This window comes from Arachis hypogaea, chromosome 13, assembly GCF_003086295.3.
Source record: "Arachis hypogaea cultivar Tifrunner chromosome 13, arahy.Tifrunner.gnm2.J5K5, whole genome shotgun sequence".
NCBI lineage: Eukaryota > Viridiplantae > Streptophyta > Magnoliopsida > Fabales > Fabaceae > Arachis > Arachis hypogaea.
This window is the reverse complement of record NC_092048.1, coordinates 38,655,237-38,677,478: the sequence shown is the minus strand read 5'-3', so window position 1 is coordinate 38,677,478 and position 22,242 is coordinate 38,655,237.

Sequence of the window (22,242 nt, the reverse complement as noted above, 5' to 3'; positions counted from 1 at the left end):
CACACCAAGGAAGTTTTACAACCTGTGCGTACGCACAACACTGTGCGCAGCACATGTTGGGAAGGTCAGTCTGTTGGGGGCGCTAGCACAGCTTGTGCGAGTGAACAGACTTGTGAATTTTCGTACTTGTGCATACGCATACCCCTATGCGTACGCACACTTTAAAAATCTGCCTGGGCGTGCGCACGCACACTCCTGTGCGTACGCACACGCCCTGTTTCTCAAACTTAAACTTTGTTTTCAACTATTTCATCTTTCCAACAAGCTTGTAAGCTTTTGTGACACCATTTTAAGACTTCTGGTCTTATTTTTGGGTATCAGAATAAGGGAAAGATACTAGGAGGCTTAATTTGGGTTTTACGTTAGAAATTTAGTAAACCGAGGTGTAGGTTTCTGGTGTACTGAGGATGGGTATGGTAGATGAGAAAGGAGGATGGTATTGGAATTGAGGAACTGATTAACTAAGAAGTTCGAAATGGAACTTATGAATTGATGATTGTGGTTGATGGAATGAGTATGAGTGGAAGTGTGCTATGAGCGGTGACCTATGTGATTACGATATGCATTGTTATCCGTCGTAGGGGCTGTGGCGGTCTCCCGCCTACGTTCAGATGTGAGAGTTGAAGCTGGGCTTCTCACTCATATTTCTCGCAACCAGAGGAATGTGGTAAGGCACTCATCCCTCGGAACTATTCCTCCTGAAAATGCGACTTTTCTCTAATTGCAAGGTGGTAGGGCACTAAACCACAAAATCATGCGGCAACCAGAGGAAGGTGGTAGGGCACTCATCCCTCGGAATTTTTCCTCCTTATAAGCAATAGAGAGACTAATCCGTGAGTTATCGACCGGATTTTCTGTCGGGTTTGGCAATAACCGACATGTGATATCACACCCAATAGGGTAGATATTCATCATGTGCATCTCCTATATGCTTGCTTGCTTTGTTTACTTGAGTTTGCCTAATTTTATAACATGCCTACCTGCTTCTTGAACTACTTGTTGTATATGAATATTATCTGTGTTTTACTTGTTTGCATTAATTGTGATTGTCTGGTGCTGAGGAGGTTAGGTAGGCGGTGGCGATGGGATCGCACAGAGGTTAGGTTGGCGAAGGCTGTGGGATACAGCGGTGTGACTAGTATTAGTTAGAATTCTCCTAAGTTTAGATAACTCAGTTTATGGTTTAAGTTCTTTATATATTTATTTATTTTGTTCTAAGCTTGAATATCCGTATGTGATGTGAAGTTCTAGAATTACCTTCAGCGTCCCGGAGCCTTACATCTTACATCATTGGGCACTATTACCATATTGAGAACCTCCGGTTCTCATTCCATACTTTGTTGTTGTTTTTCAGATGCAGGTCGTAATCTACTTCGGTGAGATTGCGGAGATAGTGACAGAGTGGAGTATGGTTCGTTCCTTGTTTATTTCTGTTTTACTTTTTCGTCATAGTATTCTCTCACCTTTTGTATATGTATCTTTATGGCCTTAGAGGCTTATTTGAGAGATAGGTTGTATAAGCTGTTTTAATTCTAAAACTCTGTATCTTTCTATTTGTAACTAGTCGGCTTAAACTCCGCAAGATGAGGCTAGTTCCCTATGATTATTATATTCTTATATCTATATATGTTCTATTCTTTTGCATCGGTACCTTGTATCTTATGCTTAGCTTCGTGGGAACATTTTGCGCTTTTGTAATTCTGTCTTGGAGCTTAATCCTTCATCAGGCTTCTATAATATATTATTCCCTTCTATATATAAATATGTATAAGCCTTAGGACTGTCGTAATCTCTTATTAACCTTTGCTTTACGGCTAGAGGTAAGGCTTAGGGTAATTGGGGGGTTACAATGCCTGTGAAGGTGACACAACACGACACTAACTAATGCATTACTTAGTTGCAACATCCACAAATGATTGCTTTAAATGCTTTGATCAAAAGTTAAGTCACCTAAAGGAAAGTAAAAGTACATCATCATATGAAGCAATAGCTTTCTCCATTGCACATGTCTTCAGATTTCAGAAACATTTTTAAAATATGATATATGTACCGGGTGTCAGCATACGAATGCTTAACACCTTGATACCATGTGATTCATTGCCACTTTACTTTTTTATTTTATTTTGAGAATGCATGTTGAACCTTCAAAAATAATAAAACTAATTAACTATAACTCCCTATTTTAAATTGGTAATCATCATGCCTGGGAGGTAAAGATCCCCAATTTTAGACCACTGCCTTTCACATTCAAAGTACTCAACGTCTGATCTTCTCTCTCTGATTTCATCATGACTACATTGCCCTTCAGAGCCTTTCACAGAAGAATTTAGAAGCAAGAGTGACTAATTTGAAATTAGATATCGTGACTTGACCCTTTACAATAATAAAAAATTAGACAGCAGCAGAGACAGGATAGCATACCTGACATGTTTGGCGCAACAGAAAACAAAGACAGTTTTAACTGTTAAAATGAAAAAATCAAATTCGTAGCAGAGCAGACCTTTTCATTATTTCCAGCTCCAGAGATCACTGCAAACCAAATCAAATGTATGAATTGCATTTAGAATACACAAGACTAACACATTTCATTTTCCTTAAGGATGAACATCTAATATATGATCAAGGTAGCTAAACAAGTTATTGGATTAAAAGCCACAGGATATCACACATCTCTACATATTGCCTAAACTGCAGAAATCGAACACAAGCCTTAAAAATTTCTTAGTTCGATAAAATAGCACAAATAGATCACCTTTGAGCAAATTTTTCAGCCTTAGTCGCAACACCAAAAACAGAAGGATCATTCGACAGCGAGGAATCATTCAATTCAACCATTACTTCAGAAAATCAGTATCTTATAAGAAGTAAAAATTAACACACTCAAACAGAAATAAAAAAAGTTAGAAACTCATATTATTAACAAAAATACAAAACAAGCAAAATTAAATTAAAGCATCAGTGCTTACCGGCGGCGAAGGAGGGAGGCAGGTGACGGTTACAGAAGAATCAGAACTAACGGCAACAGAGGAAGGGAAGTAAGCTCAGACAGAGAGCGACTGAGAGCTCGAAGATACATGTTGACCACACACACACGCACGCACACACGCGCGCGCGCGCGCGCACACGCACGCACGCGCGCGCGCACACACACACACAGGGGGAGAGAGAGAGAGAGAGAGCTCGAAGACACGACCACCGACTGAGCAACCTTCACGACGGTGACGCCACGGTGTCAACCTTTCCTTCGTGCGATGGTGACGAGAAGAGGATCGATGAGAACTGAGAAGAGTTCGGCGATGAGAAGAGTGCGACGGCACCCACGGTCTATCCCCGCTGGCGACGACAATACCCTCTACTGGAGTAGAAGAGTTCGGCGATAAGGGATGGTGATGGTGGTTTAGGGTTAGGTTTCTCAGAGAGAAAAAGAAAGGGGGTGATGTGGGTGTCCGTGGTCCTTAGGTTCTTCTTTCAACTAATTATTATAAAAATATATTTTAATAAAAATAATACCAGCCATATAGTATAATGGCCGCTAAAAATTTTTCATTAAGGGTAATTTTTTTTATATTTTAATAAAAATAATACCAGCCATAGTACTATGGTCACTAAATTTTTCATTAAAAATAATTTTTTTTATATTTTTAGTGACAATAATAATAATTGCCATTATAATATATAGTATTAATGACAAATATATAATAACCATAAAAGCATAACTTAAATAAAAAAATAACGACCATTGTATTATTGCCGCTAAAAATTTGTCACTAAATAAATCTAATTATTCTTATAGTGAACGTTTCTAATTTAACGGCACTATGCTCTTTATTGGGGGAAGAAAAAGAAATTCACGTGTTATCAATTGTAAGATGCATAGAGTAGTGAACAAATGAGATTGAACATTGCTAGTTCATTTGCTATCATTATTTAGAGTTTGAGATTGGTATGACTAATATGATATCAATTGTGCGTTGTAAATTACTTGTTACTAAACATAGTTTTGTAGTAGTCCTCGAATTTATTTGTGATTCTGCTGTTGCTATTTGAGCAGTTATCTACGTGGCAATTCGCCTGTAGCAACGATTTACTAACCGTTATTTAGTCTTTATTAAGAAAGTATATTTCTCTGATTATTTTTTATAAAGAGGCTGAGGTGCTATGCTTACAAGTGGCTGTAAAAAAATAGTCTCATGATGAGACAGGATGCCAGGCTGCTGAGCATTAATAATTGTGATTTCTTTGGAAGGGCCGCCACCATGAACATTTGTTCCAAATGCTATAAGGACATGCTGTTGAAGCAGGAACAGGATAAGCTCGCAAGTAGTAGAAATGAAGGTGATAATCTTAATGAAGTAAATCTGTAGTAAGTTATAACGATGATTAATGACATGGTTGATTTTTTTTTATTATTTGACTTTTGTATTTTTATTTGAACATTGTGATTTATGTAGTACTTTTAATTTGGATAATATTTTAAAATTTATATTAGATAATAATTATGTTTTAGTGTATTTATTTATATTTTATTTATTACTTTATTAAAAAAAAATTTTGATTGAACCACAGTCAAATCGGTTGAACTAATAAACTAATGAACTAGTAGTTAGAACAGTTTGATGATCAATTCGATTTTTAGAACCTTGGTATATTGTATTTTTTTTAATTTTTTTTTTTTTGTTTCCCACGGTATCCCCAAACCCGATAGGTCAAGGACTAATCCGTCGCGGTATTTTTTTAAATTTTTTATTTTTTGGAATTTGGTATATTTGTATTAATATGTTACTGAAAGCACAGATAAGAGGCCGAGTGGCCCAAACCATATAATGTCCAAACTCCACCAACAAAGAAATTAAATGAATTGGACCACCAAAAAGAAGTATTTAGTTGACCTGAGAAAGGTATTTTATATTGAGTATTAACTATTAAGGGATCGGGGATAAAAATAATATAAAATTTATTTTGAGAAATAAATTATTGGACCTTTGATATTCGGAACTAAACCCAAATAAAAATAATATAAAAATTTATGATATTGATGGGAACTAGAAACATATTTACACCTAATATTCATTATTTTTAATTATACTTATTATAATTTTTTACTAGTAATTTAAATTAAATTTGATTTACTATTTATTTCAATATTATCTAATATATAAGTTTTTTATTAGAACGTTATGTTTTGTTTTAATCAAATATCATATGTAACAGACAAAATAACAAATTTGCAGAATGGGTTGGCAACCGCGGAAAAGGACCCATAAATAGAAAGTAACTCACCAGGAAAAGTCTGAAGCGGTTGAAGGGACCAACAGCATTGTGTCAACAGGTTAGGACCTTATAAATTGGTACATGATTATTGATTATTTATTTATTTGTTGGGTTATGGCCCGTATAACCTTTTTTTATTATTTTGAGTTCAAAACTGTACTATCACCTTTTTTCAACTTTCTGTAAAATCACTCTCACAGAATCTGGCCCATTAGTCTCCCCACATTTTAGGACCACTCATTATTCATATAGTCAGAACAAAACTTGTATTTCAGGATCTGTCATTTGTGTACCACTTGGGATTTCATAAAGGCATATCTAAAGTCATATATATGGGTACTAATCACCATAGACTTAAACATTCACGTCATCTCTGCTTTATTCGCTTAATTAAATTGGATAGAGAAAGTAATATTTGTACAAATTACCTTGCCATAAAGAGTTTGATAACAGAATTTGATTTGTTTTTTAGAATATACCTCGTTCTGACTTTGAAAAGATTATTAGTGATGATGGTATTGGAAGAGGGTAATAGAAGAAAGTTGAAATGAAAAAGATAAAATCAGTGATTTTATTAGTCAAAAATTTAATTATTTAATTATTATAATAGTGTGAATGGATATATATAGGTCCAATTATTAATTATTTTAGATACATCACAAATAGTAATGGTCTCAACAATGACTTAATATTCTAAGTTTTAATATTTTTCTTTAAACTTAGAGATGAGTCAGACCAGAGCACTCTAAGTTTGGATTTGAAGTTGAAACTAATTTCTGAAAGGGGCTTCGTAAGGATGTCAACGATTTGAGCTGAGGAGGGGATATGATTGACAAAGAGTTGCTTATTCGCTATCCATTCCCGAACAAAAGACATGTCAAGGGCGAAGTGTTTGGATCATCCATGGAGGACAGAATTAGCATCCAAGAGACAGGTACTTAGGTTGTCGCAAAAGATTACAGGAGGATGAGAGACACGAATATGAAGTTCATCGAGCAATGTCTAAAGCCAGAGAAGTTATTCCATAGTTGAGGCAATCCTGCGAAACTCGGCTTCGGTGCTGCTGCGGCTCACCTTGATCTGCTTCCTGCTGCTCCAAGAAATTAGGTTGGTCCCCAAGTAGACACAGAATCCAGATGTGGATGTTTTGTCATCCAAAATCATTAGCCCAATCAGAATCACTATAGGCAATTAAACGCAAGTCTGAATTAGAAAAGAACTCCAAACCATGATGTAGTGATCTAGCAGGATAACGCAACACGCATTTCACTGCTGACCAATGAGAGTGAAGGGGTCTGTGCATATATTGACTAATTTTGTTTACTGAGTATGATATTTCAAGGCGAGTAATAGTCGCATATTGGAGGGCCCCAACGATGGAACGATATAATATTGGGTTGATGGATGAGATTTTGCGCCGGTTTAGAATTTCACTCTAGAAAAGAGGACTTCTTCATTGTAAGCATAGTCCAAACTAGCAATTAAATTCCAACATCAAAGTTTAATTCAAATTAAAATAGCCGAGAGTAATTAAACCTCGGATCGTCTTCCCTAGGAACTAGTGACAATAAACGCACAATTTTGATGGTGAGAATCAAGGGGTGTTTTTCAATAGTGAGGCAAACGATTAAAGGAATTAAAGAACAATCAAAATTGCAATTAATAAACTAATAAAGGAATTAAAGAACTATCTATGTATTATGAACAAGTAATGCTTTAAAATGATGGAAATGTGGTTCAAAACATAAATAGAACCTTGACTTGGGATGAGTTATGGAATCCCTTCATTGCCATAACCACAACTATGATAATTATGATGGATTAATCTCACCTAGTCAACCCTTAACATTGAAGAGTAAGTCAAGTGAGTATAATTGTTATTAATTCACAAATCCTATCTAACTTACTAATTACCTTAGTAAAAAGCTAGCTTTAGTGGAAACAATAACAACTAACAACCCAAGAATTATCACTAAATGTCAGACATTATGACTTTAGCATTCCATATACTCATTCCCCCAAGTCAAGGGGTAGAAATCTACCTCATAATCAAAATTGACATTTCATCAAACACATGGTAGCCATATTCACAAAACATGGCAAAATTGTAAAATTACTGAAAATTATGAACAACCAATGATCAAAATCAACAAGGGCAACTCAATAAACATATAATAACCATCAAACATCAAATTCATTAACCAAAACTCAAAATTGTAAGAAGCATATATGTATTGATAAAGGAAATTAAAATAGAGAAAAGTGTAGAACAAGAAGTGTAATAAAAGAGAAAATTAAGAAATACTTACAATGGAAATTGCTAAAATCCAAGATCAAAATTGGTAAATGAAAACTTGTAGTATAAACCCTAATTAAATCCTAAGAAAGTTTGAAAGAAAACCTAAGCTACGCTACCCTAAACTACCCTAAGTGTGTTGTATAATGTATTGTATATTGTGTGGTTGCTTCCCCCTCCTTATAAGCTTCAAAGCCTTCAGAAATGGGCCAAAAAGCCTCCCGAATCGCGAGCCACATGACTTTTTAATGAAGTCATGCGCAGGAACTTGTGCGTACGCACACATGCTGATTTCCTCTTGTGCGTACGCACAGGGAGTTGGGCGTACACACACTTGGCTATGTGCTTCTCCTTTGTTTTCTTCATGTTCTCTCCCAATTGCATGCTTCTCTTCCACCCTTATCAAGCCATTCCTATCTATTACACCTGAAATTACTCATCAAAATATCAAGGCATCAAATAGACTAAAAGTGGAATCAAATTGATTAAATTAAACACAAAATATCATGTTTTCACATTTGGACATAATTTAAAGAGAAAACACAAAAGCATGCTATTTAGATGAATAAATGTGGGTTTATATGATGAAATCCACTCAAATCAATCCAAAATTTATCGTCAAATATGGATTCATCAATTCTCCCACACTTAAACAATAGCATGTCCTCATACTAATCACAATCAAAGGAGAAGGGTAAAAGGGTAAGCAACTTATTTAATGCACTATCTACATGCATGCGACTATGCAAAATGTTAACTACCTATATCTAGACTATACCATGGTTCCTTATTGAGTTCGGCAAAAACAAATAAGAGATTTTCAATTAATCCAAAATAGATCATTAGGGCCAAGGCAAGGAATTAATACAATATGATCAACATCCAAATATTTGATTTAAAGGTTTCAAAAATTAATTCCACAACTTGCAAGAAAACACAAGGTAAGAGAAGGAATCATAGAATTGAGCAATCGAACCCCTCACCGGATGTGTATACGCTCTAATCGCTCAGTGTTTAGGGCTTAATCCCTCAATTCTCCTTTAATCATGGTTTCTAGGATTTGCTAGTTATCTAACAATCAACAAATACTGATGCATGAATGTAAATATCATGAGGTCTTTGGAGGGTTGTAATGGGGTTAGGGTAAGGGTATGATTAATATGGTTAAGTGGACTAGTAGATTGGATCTTTGATTAGCTCAAGTATCCCTTCTAATCCTATATAACATATTCACACAAAAGAGAACAACCTAATTTTCCATTCACCTCCCTTTCCACACTCACTCATGCATTTTCTTTCTAATTCACACACATATGCATTCTTTATTTAGCATTATTATTATCATTTCTTTTCTTTTTCTTCCTTCTTTTTTTTTATACACCAAAATTTCTCTTTTGTCACCAAAAAGAGATGCATATGTCTTAAGTAATGAATGCATGAATGTTTACCCTTTTTTCCAAATTTTCTCAATGAATACCTAATGTAAACTTGCTACCAATGTTTCTCCACAAATTCCCCCCACACTTAAATAACACACATTACTTAACCCAAGCTAATCAAAGATACAATTCATGGACATAAATGATTTTTCGCTTAGAGCAATTGGTGTGCTTAATATTAGAACAAAAGGGAAAGTAAAAGGTCCAAAAGTGGTTTACAAAGGTAGATGTAAGGGTATGGCCATATGGTTTAGTGAGTTTAATTTCAAAAAATGGCCTCAATCATACTAAATGCATTCAAAACATCAAATATAGGACATAAAGATTCAAGAAAATCTAAGATCCTAATCATAAGGGAATGTAGCACACAAGAACAAAATTTGTAGTTGAAAATATGTAACCATCCATTAAAGCTCAAATCGCACTTGGTATTTTGTTCTAACTCATTTTTTATGTTCCATAAAAATACTTCAAGCAAGTTGAAAAATAAATTTTCAAATCTAATCAATGGAATGTCCTAAGAGAGATTTCTTGAAAACTCCTTTGTTGTTTTTACCAAACTTATTTTCTATATTAGGCAACACGCAAATGCAAATATTTACTACAAATAGAATTATAAACAAGCTAAGATGTATATAAGCAAACTAAGCAAAGTGCAATGCAATGAAATACTAAACAAATATTCACAAAAAACATAACTACTAAAAACTAGAAAATAGTACAAAGTGTTGAGAAATAGAAATTTACGCCCCAAAATTGCGGATCTTCCCCCACACTTAAATGTTGCACGGTCCTCCATGCATGCACATAATTCGGGAGTGAAGAGATGCGAGGCTCCACCTTCAGCTGGTGGCCACTGGAGCTCGGGATGCTGAATAGAACAAATAAACAAAAATTGAGAAAAAGGTTATAAAAGTGTGGTATGATAAAAGACAATGTGTGTATTCTAAGTGTGCGCACGGTTCAGAACACACACATTGGCCGGGTAAAAACGGTAACCACACAATCAAAAGAGATAGCATGTGTTCCTCAATTAAGTAGCCTAGGTTGCAAGTAAAGATAAGCAAGAGTGAAGGTACAAACAAACCTAGGTAACCACAACTAAAGTGAATTGAATATATGAGATATTGGATATTGAAATTGTGCAAGTGAAAGCGCAAGATTGATATAGAAGCACAATAAACAATAACCAATCCAATAATAAAAAGAAAACTCCTTATTCATCATGAAACATAATGAAATAGCCACATGGAAAAGGTACTTATTGCAAAAAGTGACAAGCTTGATAAGAATCAAGTCAAGTTACTCAAACAAATGTAAGGCATTAACAAGAAATAAGTACCGGTCATGTGATGAATTTGATATGAAAATCATGATGAACAAGTAATTTCAACTCAATTCACTTAATTCAATACACACTTATAAATAAATTGTCCTAGGGTGCAATGAAAACATGAATATTCAAACCCACTAGGTACTAGTAATTTAAAGCAAAGTATAAGTGCATTGATGAAACTCAATCTTAAATAACATCAATGATAATCCAAGGTGCACAATTCATGATTAACAGATTAAGTTGCCAAACAAGGGTATAGTTTAACGCATATGGTAGCTACAACATATGGATCAAACTCAAAATTCAATTAGGCAATTAAACAAGGACTTAATGCTTAGTGCACATATTTATCAAAAAAAAATATGCCAAATTTCAAGCAAGAAGCAACCCAATCAACATCAATCAAACACTTGCAACTTATTTAATTAACAAACAACTAAACCAAATCTAATATAATTACTAAAATAAAAATGAGATGCAATGAAAACTAAGTAAAAACAAGTAGAAAAACATGGAAAAAGCAAGAGAAGAGAGGAATAGATCGGAGGGGGCAGAAGTGTGTTAGGGCTTAATGAAAAGTGCAATCAAAAGTATGCCCAAAACAGTACTTGTGAGTATGCACAAACATGTGTGCATACGCACACAAAGTGGGCAATGGAAGGTATGCACGCGCACAAGGGTGTGTGAACGCTCCGAGCAGAGAGGGAATTAAGACGTGTGCGTACGCACAGGTGGGTATGCACGCACAAAACAGTTTTTTTTTTTTTTTTTTTTTTTGCAAAAAGGATCATGTGTGAGGGCGCATGAAAGTGTGCATACGCACAGAGAGCAAAAAGCCCAAGGTGCGCACGCACAGAGGGGTGCGAGTGCTCCCAACAGAAGGGATGCAAATGAGTGTGCGTACGCACGAGTGGGTGCGTGCGCACAAAATGGGAAATTTAGGGTTGTTGTGCATACGCACAATGGGCAAAAATTGGGATGCGCACACGCACAGAGACGTGCGAGCGCTCCCAACAGGGGCTGTGCAGGCTAGTGTGCATACGCACAAGGGCGTACGCACGCACAATGCCCTGTTTTTCCAAGAAAATTTTCTTAATTTCTAAGGGACTTAAGCCTTAGCTCAACACAAATTTCAACCCAAAACATCCTGAAATTCATAAATTCATTATCTATATGGAGATTAACCTATTTATGCTCAAAATCAAACAAAACTTAAACTAACTAAAAGAAGCAAAATACAATAATTCAAGACTATAAACAAGAAAAGGGTAAAAAAGATGTTATCATGGTAGGGTGTCTCCCACCTAGCACTTTTATTTAAAGTCCTTAAGTTGAACTTTTTGAGGAGACTCTTGTTACGGTGGCTTATGTTTCCACTCCTCCTTGAATCTCCATCCAAGCTTGCACTTCAAAGCTCCTCCGAGATCCCATATTCTAGTTTTTCGCTTTCCTTTTTGTTGACCTCTATAACTCAAGCCGGATGGACAAACTCTCAATTTAGTGAATTTACCCTTGAAGCAACCCAACACTCTCCGAAAATCACTCAATGGTGTTTTATACCATGCTTGAATCCCAAAGGTTGAATTGGCTTTCTTGATGAGCCTTGGATTCCCTTGGCCACCAACACTCTTTTCTCCACCATGTACCAACCCAAGAAAGGCCTTAAGTTGGTAATCCGTCTCCAAGATAGCATATTGATGGAGGCCAATGAAGTTCATCGGTGAAATTGCCACCCATTCAATATGTTCTTGGAACGGAATTGCTTCCTCACCAACTTCCTCTTCTCCATCACTCAAGTCATAACAAGGAGGTTGTGAGAAGTCCACATCAACCTCTATTCCAAATCCAATAGGGGAAGGTTCATCAAGATCATTGAGGGGATTGACCAATGTGGGTAAAAAATCTTAAATGATGGAATCCACATCTTGGTCAATCTCCCTCAATTCTCCATTTTTCTCCTCTGGTTCAAATACTTCTTTTTCTTCCTCTTGTTGCAATTCATACTCTAACCCTTCTTCTTTCCCTTGAGGCTCCATGTTTTTCTCCTCACTACACCCTTTAGTCAATCCTTCACATTCTTCAAGAGGAGTGCCTTGACAAGATGAGTGTAGGAGGACTAAGCGGTTCACCGCTTCGGCTATGGTAGCCACAAATTACCCTTGTGTCCTTCGGAATTTTTCTTGCTCTTGGAGAAAGGCTTAAAGCTCTTGTTCTTCTTGAGACAAGGGTTGGAGAACTCCACAATTAGGTAAGAGGGAAGATTTATTAGGTGGGATAAAGGTTGTATATGTAGGAGGTAGTTCATGTTGATGAGTATCTTGAGGTGGTATGTAAGGAGGTGGATGATGGTATTGGTGTGGTATTTAAAAATATGGTGATTGAGGATTACGTTGGGGTATGGGCCATAGGTATATGGTGGTGGAGGTGCACCATTAAAGTGAAATCCACCATATCCTTGGTTTGGATATGTGCATTAGGGAGGGCATGGCTCATTGTGACATGGAGGAGATTGCTCCTCCCTCAATTGATTTCTCCATCCCATGATGCAATCCAAAGATATAATTATCACTCCCTACAAAATGATCACAACCATACTCCAAACCAAGAGGGTGATAACTCATAGAAAAAAATAGAAAATAAAAGCAAAGGACAAAGATATCATCACCCTGATTGCTCAATTTGAGTGTCGTAGCCATAGAGGTGGGCATAGGTTCGACATTAAGCATCCCTGCCCTTGTAAGAAGGTCCTTAATATACTTGGATTGAGATAAAACAACATGAGAGTTAGATAAGAAAGTAGTTTCAATGCCAAGAAAATAATATAAAGTGCCTAAATCTTTAAGAGAAAAGATAGCATATAGTTGAGAAATAAGATGATTAATAGTGGCTTGGTCAGTCCCTGTAAGAAGAATATCATCAACATAAACAAGTATGTAAGTAGTGTTAGTAGGTGTAGTGTGAATAAAAAAGGAGTGATTAGATTTTGTATGATGAAAACTAAAATTGTGAAGAGTATTTTTGAGTGTGGTGAACTAGGCACGGGGTGCCTGTTTAAGGCCATAAAGGGCCTTATGAAGCTTGCAAACAGCATGTGGATTAGAAGATATGAAGCCAGGTGGTTGAAGCATAAAAATATCTTTATCTAATTTACCATTAAGGAATGCATTATTGAAGTCACATTAGCGAATGTGCCAACCTTTGGACAGAGCCAAAGTGAGGAGAATATGTATGGTGGCTAGTTTAACTATGGGCTAAACACTTGATCAAAATCTAGGCCCTCTTTTTAGTAGAATCCTTTGGCAACAAGGCGTGCTTTGTACTATTTAATAGTGGCATCTGGGTTTTGCTTGATGGTGAAAAGCCACCAACAGCCAATAACAGTGGCATTAGGAGGTGGGTTCACAATTTTCCAAGTTCGATTTTTAAGAAGAGCATTATACTCTTCTAGCATTGCAGCTTTCCACTCTGAAAATTGCATGGCTTGATCAACATTAGAGGAAATGGTAGATAAATTAGCTTGAGAATGAAGAGTAGTGCAGTGGGCTTTGGGTTTTATGATGCCGGATTTGGCACGCATTTACATGAGATGAGTGTTTAGAGGAGGTGGATTATTGATGATGGATAAAGGGGCAGGGACATCAATCCCAGTGATAGGAATGTTAGAAAAAATAGGTGTGGCTGACTTAGATGAAGATGAAGAACAATTAGTATAAATAGTAGTAGGTGGGGAGGAGAGAGTAGTATGAGAAGGTGATAGTAAAGTGGATAAAAGAGGAGGATGATGAACAGAATAAGTTGTGACAGGAATGATTGGACAAGAAAGATGAGTGGATTGAAGAGAGGATGAAGAATTGGATGAATGATCAGAAAAAAGTGAATGATAAGGATAAGTGGTTTCATCAAAACGGACATGACGGGAGACATAAATTTTGCTATCCGAAGCCAAACACTTATAATCTTTGTGGTTGGTGGCATAACCAAGGAAAACACAGGATTTGGATCTATGTTCAAGTTTATATTTATTGTAATAGGAAAGACATCCAAAAACACGAAGAAAAGTGTAATCAGGAATTTGGTGATAGAGGAGCTCAAAGGGAGATTTATTATTAAGAGATGGAGATGGAAGACGATTAATAATGTATGTGGTGCTGGTGAAAGCATCAAGCCAAAATTTGAGAGGGAGAGAGGCATTAGCAAGCATGGCTAAGCCTAACTCAGTTATGCGACGATGCTTTCGTTCGACTTTACCATTTTGAGGATGAAAATAAGGACAGGCGAGTCTATGTGTGATGTCAAGGTTAAAAGAAGATCTATAAAAGCATGACATATAAATTCTCCTCCATTATAAGTTTAAATGCATTTAATAGAGCATCCAGTGAGATTTTTAATAAAATCCTTGTATTGTTTGAAAGCAGTGATGGTTTGGGACTTATTGAGAAGTAAAAAGATAGAAGTATAGCCAGAGTATACATCAACAATAGACAAATAATATCAAAAATCAGATGAAGAAGGGACGGGGAAGGGACCCTAAAGATCAGCAAAGATGAGTTCAAGGGGATGAGAGTAGGAGTGATGAGATGAAAAATGAGGAAGTTGATGACTTTTGGCCTTGTAACATGCATCACAAAGAGATGTAGCAGTGATATTATTAGAATAAGGAATTGAGGCATGTTGGAGAACTAAGGCAATAATTCTAGAAGAGGCATGAGCAAAGCATTTATGCCAAAGATCATGAGCGACAGTATTAGTATAACAGGCTTTTGGTGCATCGAGAGAAATAGTGCCAGGAACATTCACATTATGAAATTTGTAAATACCATTTGTTTCAGAACCATGCAAAAGGATTTGTTTAGAATGAGAAGATCTAACACAACAATAATGTGCATGGAATTCAAAATACACTCCATTATCCTCAGCAAACTTTTGAACACTGATGAAATTTTTAGCAATATTGAAAACATGTAATAAATTAAGTAAGGCAAATTGAATATTAGAAGAAGGTGAAGTTAGAGTAGAGTTACCAATATACTTGATCTGAATACCTGTGCCATTACCGATGGAGACATGATTTGAACCACTATATTCGGAGCTAGAAATTAAATTTTGTTTATCATGGGTGAGATAGTTTGAAGCTACAGAATCTGGGTACCAGGCATTATCTTGAACAGAAGAGGGTGTGGCAATTAGAGCCTGAGGATTGTGAAAGGAGGTTGATGGAGGAGGTGGAAGCTAAGATCATTGAGAAGAATAAAGAGGGTTATTAAAATTCTGATCAAATAAAAAATAATACTGCCAAACTCCATAATCTAATCGACCACAAAGTCGATATTGAATTCAATTTGCAGTTTGCCAAGAATTGCGCCCTCCACGAAAAAAGCGTCCTCCTTTGCCTCAACGTCCACCATTGCCTCGACCAAAATTTTGAGATGTGAAAACGATGCTTGTGAGTTTGGAGAGGTGAAATTGTTGCCTGGAATTTGAGTTTAGGTGAGATTGGCTTGAACTAATGGTGTTTTTTCTTTGGTAGGCTGTTCTTGCATTTCATCTTGTGCCATGAGGAATGCTTCAAGTTCGGGAATGGTCCATGGTTCTTTTCTGCCAAGAACAAAAGTGCGGAAAGCTTTGTAGTTAGAGTTCAAACCCTCAAGAATAGCATCAACCTGTTCATCAATTGTAAGGGGAGAGCCAACTGCAGTAAGAAGGTCTACAATCTTTTTTATTTGAGTGAGATATTCAGTGACAGGAAGGGTGAGTTTTTTGATGGATATTAATTGGGTCTTGAGTTGTTTGATGCGAGATTTGGTGTGAGCTGCAAAGTATGTGTTGAGACGATCACAAATTTGATGAACTCAAGTGCATCCAACCATGCAATTTTGAAAAGAAATATCTATTGAAGACAACAGCCAAGTCTGGATCGCATAATCTTGTTGAATCCATGCTTGATAGGTGGCGGATTCATTTCTAGCAGCTTTGTCAGCTTCTGTGGCAAATTGGGTTAGGTTTTAGTTTCATTAAGATGATTTCTAAATTTTTTAGAAAAAATTGTGGACAAGGCAATTTGTTTCCATAGAAGAAAAGAATTTTCAGTTAGTTTGTCAGAAATGGGAACAAGGAGATTTTCTGGGTTTGATTAGAAGTGGAAGCAATGGAAAATAAAAAAAAAAAAGAGGAAAAAGAAAAAGAAGAGTGGAGAAGCTTGAGGTCCGAATCGGTGCCACTCTGATAGCATATTGGAACAAGGGTAATAGAAAGAAAGTCTAAATGAAAAAAATGGAACCAGTGATCTTATTAGTCAAAATCCTAACTATTACAATAGTGTAAATGGATATATATATATATATAGGCCCAATCGCTAAACATTTCAGATACACAACAAATAGCAATGGTCTCAACAATGACTTAATATTCTAAGTCTTAATAGATGGAAGAAAAAGTATTTTATCTCATTTAATTTGTATTTAGATTTTTTTGGACAGTTTAGTCCCGTTTTATTATTAAAAAAAATAAAAAAGTTTTCGCATGTACAGTGTACTTGACTGATATACCAGTATTCAGTAATGAACTAATCGTGAAACATTTCGACATTGATTTAAAAATAAGAAAGGCTCAGATTTAAAGCTTAATTTTGACATGATCATGTGAATGTGTAGAGCACGGTGAGGGGGTGACCAATTGGTCAATTATTCGAAAAAGGTAACTCCGAAAGAGTTGCTGCATAATAGAATGATGAGCCTCTCCGTGTGGCTTAGCTGTGGGTGTAGATCTTCGTTACAGTGAATCTTCAATCACCAGCCACGAACCTAGTCTTCCCTCCCACCTCTGCAGCATCAACGTCTACCCTACCACACCTACCACAACTCTTATGCATTGTCCAATGTCCCTCCACATAAACGGAGAAATGCAAGTGCTCAAGGGCTAAAACAGTAAACAGTGTCCATTTTAACTATCTTCCTTCACAGCATCACAAACTGCATATATCACAAACGCTAAAATTTTATATACATTATTGTCATTCTCCACTCCAACAAGCATTCAACCACGTTTTAGTGAATTTCGCTAATTTTAATCTCTTTTTTGTCTATGAAATTATTTTATTACACCCATACTTTTTTTTTCCAGGTCATCCAAATTTTCACTTGGACACTTTTGCCATTATAAACATGTTTTAATTATTTTTTTGTATATACCCTGTTGAGACTTATACAATCCATTTCACCATGTAACCAACTACACCAAAAAACCAAACACTAAATCCAAATTCAATTTACTGGTCAAGTACCACTCATTGTTAATAGTCTGTCATGGCCGCTAAAGAAACAACCTATCAGTTTCAAATCGTTATTACGTCCTTAGCTGAAATTGCCTGCATTTTAGCCTGGTCATGTTCACTCCCATTTTAATCATCATTTCACTATCTAACTATGAATGTTTTAGGTATTGCACCATATACTACCAGAAAAAATTTAAATTGTCTACCTATTCGTATCTGGTACACCGCTGTTTCAATAAAGTGAATGGAACACATGAAAATTTTTCAATTAAATTATCAATAATGTTAAAAAAAAAGTTGTAATTTATTTTATTTAGTATTTATTAATTATTACAATAATTAATGAATATTAAATAAGACAAATTCTGACTATTTTTTATTAATTTTTTATCAAATATTTTCATTAAATTATAAAAATTTAGCTACTATATACTCTTAAGATACATGATAAAGTTACTAACTAAAAAAGTCTTTATAGAAAACGATGCAAAATCTAAATTTTCAATTTATTTGTTGTGCATTTATTAAAATAAACTATTTAAAATTTTTTATTATTAACAACCTTAATTTGTGTCTTAAAAACACAGGTTAGCTAAACTCAAATTATAACTATACAATTCTGCAAGAGAGATAAAAATTCAATTAAAATTTATTTTATTTAATAATTATTAATTATTATTACAATAATTAATAAATATTAAATAAGATAAATTCTCACTCTTTTTTACTAATTTATTTAACGGAAAAGCTTTGCATCCATGTATTTTTTATATGGTTGTTAACCAAGTAATTTCCTCCACACGCGCATTCTCCACCCTTCACTCGTTTGTCATACATGCGCTACATATAACGTGTTGCAACCTAAAGCTTTACTCAACGTAAACCTTCTGCTGCAACGTAAACCTTCTTCTTCTTCTTGATCTGCATTGCCTTCGTCGTTCTCCTCTGATTGCATTCATCTTCTCGTTTTTTTATTTTGATCTGGTTATGTTGCATTTATCTTCTTTCTATTCTTCTTCGATCTGCACTTCTGAATTGAAATAATAAATGACTCAACTTCAAATCAGTTGAATGGAGAGCGATTTGGATTACTCTTCTGAAACAAAACAAACTGACAAAGTTTGGATTATTCAATTTTGAATCGAATTGAATGGAATGCAATTGCTAATTTGAATTGAATTAAATGGATGGAGGTGTACTGAATTGAATTGAATTGATAATATGTAAATTGTAGGTAGAGTTATTTGAATTTGGTTTTATATAATGGATTATGTTTCGTTCACTCAGTACTATACAATTGTTTCACCATGAGTATTGTGTTTGGTTCACCATGAGAACTATGTTCGGTTCATTCTGTAGAAAGCTGTTTGAATTTGATTTTATATAATAGATTATGTTTCGTTCACTTAGTACTATACAATTGTTTCACCATGAGTATTATGTTCAGTTCACCATGAGTATTGTGTTTGGTTCACTATGAGTACTGTGTTCGGTTTATTCTGCAGAAAGCTGTTCGAATTTGATTTTATATAATGGATTATGTTTCGTTCACTCAGTACTATACAATTGTTTCACCATGAGTACTATGTTCGGTTCACCATGAGTACTGTGTTCAGCTCATTCTGCACTATTCAAAACTCTTCTTCCTCACCTTCTACTGCTTCTTCACCAGAAAGAGAAGGAGAAAAAGACAAAAAAATACAGCAGCAACAACAACAAAAGAATGATGATAAGGAGAAAACACGTGAAGAAGAAGGAACGCGAAAAAGGAGGAGAAGGAGGAGGAGGAGGAACGCGAAGAAGAAGGCGAAGAAGAAGAAGAAGACGCTTCGTGCGTAAACGAGCGTGAGAAGAAGAAGAAGAAGAAGAAGAAGAAGAAGAGAAGAAGAAGAAGCGTGATGGAGAGAGAAGAAGAAGAAAAGAAGCGTTGGGCAAGAGCGATTTCGTGTGTATTGGACGCGTGTATTTCACATTTCATTTAATAGTATTGAATTTTTTTGGTATTGGGTCAACTTAGTTACATGATTACATGGATGTGTAACATCCCTATTTATTTAAACATATCACCTTACAAGGAGGTCATGATGATGTTGTGCTTCTGTTTATATTTTTAGAAAGTGATGAATTTGGCAATTTAACAAGAGTGGATCCGTTTTCATCTAATCCCATTTACATCGTGCATATATATATGAATAAATTAATATACTAATTAGGTAATTGATATAGTGTCTAAAAGATAATAATTAAGATATTAAAAAAGTATTTAAAAATTAATATTTAATTTAAAAAACATAAAAATAAATAATTTTTAAATATTTTAAATTTATAATAAAAAATAAATTAGACAAAATTTCCACACCAAATAATAAACCTAATAATAAACTTCATAGAATCGACATACTAATTCTTACTTAAATTAACTTTAGTAGCACTATTATTTTAAGACAAAATACGGGAGAATAATGTTTTTTTTTTCTGAACAACATAAATAATAGATTAAAAAAATTAATTTTAATTTTAAAAATTAAAATTAAAATTAATTAAGTTAAATCATAATTTTGAATTTTTTTTTATTTTTGCTGTAACTGCTCTCTCGCAATTCTGTGCTGTCGCCACTGCTGTATCGCAATTCCGATGCCCCTGTAGCTACTGTCTCGTTATTTATTTCTTATCAATTAAGTCAGATGTTCATTTTACTATGTATGCGGATGGTTTTTTTCATTTTAAAGTGGATGTTTATTTGGGTATATCATTGGTATTTTACTTTATTTGCTTGATTTTACATACACATGCTCCACATGATGTTTATTTTACTATGTATGCGGATAACTCTTTTCACTAAAATGTGGATGTTTATTTGGGCCATACCATTTGAGTGAACGAAGCAAAGCGGCACGCGATGAAAGTGGCAAAAACACGACGCAGCGGCATGGAAGCAAGGACAGATGTGTAGCATTGGAGCAACGGTGCACAGAACAAGGTCTCGAGCTTGGCGACGGTGAGACGTCACTTCGTGTGCTTCGAAATGGGCAGAATAGTGGTGCGCAAAAGGATGGGAAGAAGACGCAACTGCACGGTGGTGACACAGCGGTAGTGGTGCGACGTTTGATAATGGGAGAATTGTGATTCTCTTCGGCAGGTTAGCGAGAAGAACAACGGCGCACGGTGGTTGAGAATGAAACACGACAATCCGTTGTTGACAAGGGGGCAATGATGTGGCATTGAGGTGACGACGGAACAACGATTCTCCTCATGGGGTTAGTGACGGCGGGCAAGGACGACGCTCGGGAGCTTTAATTCGTTGCTGATGACAGTGGCTGCGTGCTAGGGTAGAAGGGCGGTGGGATAGTTGCGTTGAAAAAGGTTTAAGGTTAAGAGTGGTGAAATTAAGTAAAAGCAAGGGTGAAGAATTTATTCTTATTATATAAAAGTTAATACCTAAGTTTTTTTATATTGTGTTTAAGCTATATTTCTCCTTCTAACAATGTCATATCAGCAATTTTATTTATTTGCGAAAACTTTGAAATCAACCAATCATCTTTTAGTAAAAGATTTAAAAAAAATAAAAGAAAAATTCTTTATTATTATTATTATTCAATTAAAACATAAAGTACTAATTAAATACAATAAATATACAATAAAAAGTGTCATAATAATAATTATAAAAATTTTCAATTACAAAATTAAATTTTATAACTTATACATGTTAATACTCTTACTACATAAGATTCTATTACTCTTTATTTTTTTAATCTTCCATACCAATAATTAGCGAAAACTCCTTCAAGTAAGTTTAAATTTGCCACATTTTTTTACTATATACATTCGAATATATCATGATTATTAAATTAATTCATAATTTTTAGGGCAAAAAACCCTAATAAGCCAAGGCAAGTTACAAATTACCTAAATAAGCCAAAGTGAAATTCGTTTCAGCAATGAGCCAGGCCCTATCTTTATGTAATTCGAACCAGCTTGGTTCGAATTAGCATCCTTAATAAATCGAACCATACTCGTTCGAATTAGGTTGAGGAAACGTTGCATGTAATTCGAACCAATGAGGTTCGAACTCAAATCCAACATAATTCGAACAAGCCTAGTTTGAATTATAGCTAAGGTTGCAACGTATGTAATTTGAACCAACCTGGTTCGAATTACCCTTCTTGTGGCTCCTTAATAATTCGAACCTACCTGGTTTGAATTAGTAGTGATTCGGCTATATAAGGAGTTCGAATCAGCCTCATTCGAACCATTCTTCCTTTCCCCGACCCCACCAAATCTCAGAGAAAACGACCCAGATTCTCTACGACGAAGACCTGAACGGAATACTCTGCTAATGGGGAACGATCCGGCACGGTTATATCGCTTGAACAGAGTTGCTCATATAGCCGGGGTCATCAACGACGAGGTTAGTACGGAAATAACTTCGTGCTAGCGGTATATGTGACTTAGTGGTTTTGCATGCGGGTTAGATGGTGGTTTAGTTGGTGGTTTATGTTAGTGGTTTATGTTGGTGGTTTATGTTAGTGGTTTATGTTAGCGGTTTGTTTTAGTTGTTTTATGTTAGCTCTTTTAAGTTAGTGGTTTATGTTGGTTTCTTATGTTGGTGGTTTATGTTAGTTGTTTTATG